The 5445-nt window shown below is 36.9% G+C and overlaps 1 long non-coding RNA gene across 2 annotated transcripts; it reads left to right on the forward strand.

Moving 5' to 3' along the window:
* Nucleotides 1–357: 357 nt before the first annotated feature.
* On the forward strand, nt 358–2761 carry LOC147515311 (uncharacterized). Of its 2 annotated transcripts, XR_015213412.1 has the most exons (4): nt 358–485; nt 604–659; nt 884–1200; nt 1276–2761. It is a non-coding gene; the product is annotated as an uncharacterized LOC147515311 (long non-coding RNA). The 2 variants fall into 2 exon arrangements; XR_015213411.1 differs by having other exon boundaries at nt 884–2761.
* Nucleotides 2762–5445: the final 2684 nt, after the last annotated feature.

A 5445-nucleotide genomic window follows, 5' to 3' on the forward strand; every position in this document is an offset into this window, starting at 1 on the left:
TGTAATAACATTTTGGCTCTTCAAGCCTAATATTTAATAAATTCAATGTCAATAACAACCAAATGTTTTAAAAAAAAAAGCACTAACCACTTCAAAGTAACTAAACCAATCGAGCAAAAAGTCATCAAGCACTACAAGAAAATGGACTCTTGCCCACGGCTGCCCGGTCCTTGCTACTTTGCCCACGATTATTGACAGTAGGAAATAGTTTTCAGTTCCTAAGCCTACTTAAATACCATTACCCACGGTTTACCTGTTACTTGGGCAGTGGGTGGCAACTACGAGTAAAACCGTCGAGTAAGACTTTTTTTTTGCTGTAGATTAACATCCACGCGTTTTGACCATGGCTTATGGCCCAAAAAATTGGTCTTGCTCAGACATACACTCGCCCGAAAAATAGTTTTCAATTATTCCTTGTTCTTCTTCCCCACCACTTACCTTCGCCTCCCCACATACTCTCTCTCTCTCTCTCTCATCTGGACTAGGTAAGTAAAACAAAAAATTTGTTTCAAGTACCGAATTTTCTTTTTAGGGTTTTATTTGACAAATTTAGGAAAACTAATTTTCAATTTTTATTTTCATATGATTTAATGATCGGGAAAGGGATTATAAGCTTTGTTTCTCTTATCCGTACGCGGTTCCCCCATTACAAGTTGAAGGTGACGTATAATATTTTATTAAAGATTTTTTTTTTTTAATTGATGTTGTTCTTGTGAGTACGCATCAAGACCTAATTTATCTTTTAACCGGCCTCACATTTTTTTAAAAAAAAATTGGTGTTCCTTTTTTTGGCGTTTTGGGTTAACAAAGAAGAGACGCTAAAAAATGGGTCGTGGTGTCAGTTCATTTAATTTAAAGACGGATTTTTTTTTGTTTGTGTCAGCTATGGAGGTAATTCGTTCCTCACTTTCTTTCATGGCTTTGAAAACTTCAATAGTAGTGTGATACTGGAAGAGCACAAAAGGAGAATAATAAGAAGAAGAGAACGAAGTTTACAGTGAAAGCATTAAGTAACAGTAGCAATGGTATTGGAAGAGCAAGGGTAGGATTTTTACAGCTAGGAAACTGCCCAACACCTATTGAAACACCATCTCTTCTTCTCTCTACACGCAAAGCTTTTCCCGTTTTCATTGCACCTGACCTCCTTCCTTCACTTCCTTCCCCTGATTCTCATCTTCTCCAAGTCAGCCCACTTCACTTGTAAGTAAAATCACCCCCCCCCCCCCTTTTTCATTTGTCTACAATAAGAAAGTTTCAATTCTGAAATATTTTCAGCTTAGAAAGTCCTACTCCAAATGCCATATCATGTATTGGAGGATTGCATAAAATGGTTGGTTTGCATAAGTACTACTTTGTTGCTGCTCCGAGGGATTAAATGTTATGTCTCCCTGTCTGTGAAAGTTCTAACAAATTTGGTGCCTCTTTTGAGACACCTTGTGGCTGCCGATTGGTAATTAGTAATTTTTTTCCATTGGCATATAATTTAACTTATAAATGATTGTATATTTCAAATTGTGATTTTCATATAAGACCTGCTGAGTACATGGATATTTTGAGTTTTTACCTACTTGGTAACTTTTGTTTTCTTATTTGTTATGAGTTTCATTGCATATCCCTCAGTTTGATGGTTGGCTTTGTTTTTTATTATGACCAGGTGTCCCCTTGAGTATCTTGGGTCTTGGTGCATGTATGCAGATGCTTTCCCTTATGAACAGGATCACTATTTAGCATGCTTTGTTTTCTGTTCACCATTAGAGCTTTTGTGATATACGCAGGGTCGTTTAAAACGTTGCCTCCACTTTGACGTTTGTATGCATAGGATAACTGCTGAAGAAATATGATGATTTTGTTGTTGTTGTTGTTGTTGTTGTTGTTTTCCAGTGCATTCACGGACACTTGTATGGCCATGGAAGAATGGGTTGATAATTCCACACGGCAATATACTCCTATGCCAACACAGATCCGTCTCCTCGGGCCATTAACTACTATAATCAGTCTGGGCTGTTGATACCACCTCTTTGTTCCCCATTTGACTATGAGCTTAATGATCGACAATGTGGAGCTCAAGAGGTGTCATTTTCAAATGCATCGTCGATATGTCTACATGAACTTTTAGCTACCAAACTTATTTTTCTCAAGCTGCTTTAGTGTTGATGAATAATTAACATTAATCCAGGAGAAGAAACTATAAAAAGGGTATCAGTTTTGATTAATTCCATTTGTCTGGCTTCTATACAAAATTTCAGGTGTGGCAAAACTACACATGCGTAACATCGTCATCAGGTTTTTGCACCACTGCTGGGAGGATAACCCAAGACTTCTATACACCATTAGTAGCAGCTGTGAACGTGAGTTATGCCCTCGATCACTATGCCCCGCCCTTGCTTGGTCTTCAAGATTGCAATTTCGTGAGGGAAACATTCAGAACCATCACTTCGATTCTTGCCCAACCCTTGGAACATTACCTCCAGATGGTAGTTGCTGGTCTGGGACTAATTTCTGCAGGTGTCATGCTCTGCCTAATTCTCTGGATTATGTATGCAAACCGCCCCCAAAGGGAGGAAAAGACTTCTATACACCGTTAGTAGCAGCTGTGAACGTGAGTTATGCCCTCGATCACTCTGCCCTGCCCTTGCTTGGTCTTCAAGATTGCAATTTTGTGAGGGAAACATTCAGAACCATCACTTCTGATTACCGCCCACCCTTGGAACATTACCTTCGGATGGTAGTTGCCGGTGCGGGACTCATTTCTGCGGGTGTCATGCTCGCTAATAATTCTTCAGATGCAAACTGCCCCCAAAGGGAGGAAGTGTTTGTGAAGCAATCCCTACCAATAAGTGGTACTGACAGTAGCAACATCCATATATAGATGTGTGTCCAAAATGAGTTTATTTCCTAAAAGATAGGTAATGTAAGATAGGTAACTTAGAAGGAATAAAATTTAGTCCTGATTTTTCGAAATTTAGTCCTGATTTTGCGAATCCAAAATAATCTTGTAAGTATGTAGATATATAGATGTGTGTCCAAAAAGAGCTTATTTTCTAAAAGATAGGTAATGTAAGATAGGAATAAAATTTAGTCCTGATTTTTCGAAATTTAGTCCTGATTTTGCGAAACAACCCCTGGGTACTTAATCCCCCCTAGGGTACTTAAGATTTGCTTAGGTGGACAGCCTCAGAGAGCTTGAAAAGGGATTGCTATTATATATATATATATATATAAAGATGTGTCTATGTGTGTGTGGGTATGTGGGGTGGGGGTGAATAGAAATAAGTTTTAGCACCAATTTTTCACCTTTGTTTTGTTTTATATGTTTTATTTCAAATTTCAATATGCTGAAGTTTATTTTTTATCTTTGTTATGTTTTTTTTTCCAATATGCTAAAATTTATTTTTTAAACTGTGTTGTTTGATTTCGTCTTGTAGCTCTTTGTTCTGAGATCATAGTGTGACAGTAATTGCAGTAGATGCTAGCTACAAGAAGAAGATTTCGAAGATGGGTGGGTGGGCTACAGAGTTGGGCCCAGTTGGGTCTGATGGGGTTTGTAGGCATATAGTGTTAGGTTATTTTAAGTCAATACATAGGTTTGATTTATTAAGTAATAATGTTTATGAGTTATATGCAATTGTGGAGGGTACGAGGTATGGAATTTATGTGTTGGAAGAAGAAGAAGATTTGGTTTCATACGGATAGTGAGTACGTGTTAGGGTTAGTGGATAAGTACATATTGAAGGATGGAAGATGGAGTTTGGAAAAAATAAGGGTAAGGAAACTACAAAAAGAACGACTTTACCCGACAGACAATAACTATCGCCAAAGGTATTACCCAACAGACAAAAACTGTCGCACGACCATCGGAAATGCTCAGTCAGCATAGACTTTCGACAGTCAAAACAGGCCGTCGGCGTTTGGTATCCATGCCGACGGACATTGCAGCTGTCATAGACCGTCGGGTATTGCGGCAGACACTAACCGTCAGATATTACTGCTGTCGAAGACCATCGGATATGGCTGCTGTCAAAGACCATTGGGTATTGTTGTTGTTAAAGACCGTTGGGTATTGCTTCTATTCGACAGCCTTTGTCCGTCAGATATTAGTTTTTTTTTATTAAAAAAAAATACTGGGATTTTAATAAAAGATCCCAACATCACATTCTTTTTCATACCAACATCACAATTATTACAAAAGAGTTATACGTGGTATCTATTACAAGTAGAAAGGACGTGTAACAACAATAATTCGATGAAATTGTAACACCATCTCTCCATACTGTTGTACTACCCAAGTCTACAAGGATATCAAGCTCTTTACATAAAACAAAATGGAGTTTTCTAACACTTTTTAACTTCCCAAGCCAAACCCTGACAAAAACCAAGTAGATTTTCACTTTCTACCATTGTTTCGATCCAATACGTGGTTTCCCTTTGACTTCACTTTCCTACCAAAAAAAAAATAAAAAACAAAAACAAAAACAAAACAAAAAAGAAAAAAAAAATAAAGAAAGTCAAAGAGAAATTCTTTACTCATATTAAAATTACATTCAATCACTTGAACCCCACATGATAAAAGAACATTAAGGAAAAGGGCATAAACTACACTAATCATAGTCGTGATAGCTCAAACATTTTTATCAAACTTTTGTAATCTTAGTCTCAAAAAAATTCCAGGTATTCTGGGCATGAACGTGCCAATTCTTATGTTTAGCACCTATCCGATCCAAATCTGATGAAGTTTTCTTGTCTAACCAGAACCTAAGAACATTGGACACAAAAATAATATGGTACAGTAAATAAATTTATATTCAAGTTAACAACTTAAGTGTTGTTACCTATGGTAAGTCGAGTTAAATATAATTCTTCGCTACTGATGGATTATGATTTTCTGCACCCTTGCTCGAGTCATAACCAACCTGTGCATGATGACAAAGATCCACTAGAGTTAGTGTAAGAGCTAGAACAATTGTCTTTATATCACTAGACAACAATAAACATGTCACAAGAACAAGACTAATATACTCCCTTGTTACAGATGTTAGCAAATTCTAGCTCTCCATAAAAATTTAAAGAAAGAATGGCCTGCAAATTCGCAGAAGTTATACTTAAAGGTAGACATACCGCTTACGCAAATATTGAACCGTCGTTATTGAATGTGCTGCAAGTTATGGGTTGGCTACACTGAGACCATGCCTGTAAATTAGATGAAATTAAATTAGCCAAGTCATATATCACAGTCCCGCGGGGTAGACACCTAGGTCTCAAAATGCATGAGTCAATGTCTCTATCTTTTGTGAATCAAATCCAGAACATAATCATTTTAAGCAAATATTTCTCACTTTAAGTATTACTAGAATCTTCTAATTTACAAATCCACTTCACTTTTAAAGTAGAGATCCACTTAATATTTTTCTTAAGATTAGAAAACAAATAAAAGAATCCAGTAAAACA

This window comes from Coptis chinensis, chromosome 2 (assembly GCF_015680905.1).
Source record: "Coptis chinensis isolate HL-2020 chromosome 2, ASM1568090v1, whole genome shotgun sequence".
Lineage (NCBI taxonomy): Eukaryota > Viridiplantae > Streptophyta > Magnoliopsida > Ranunculales > Ranunculaceae > Coptis > Coptis chinensis.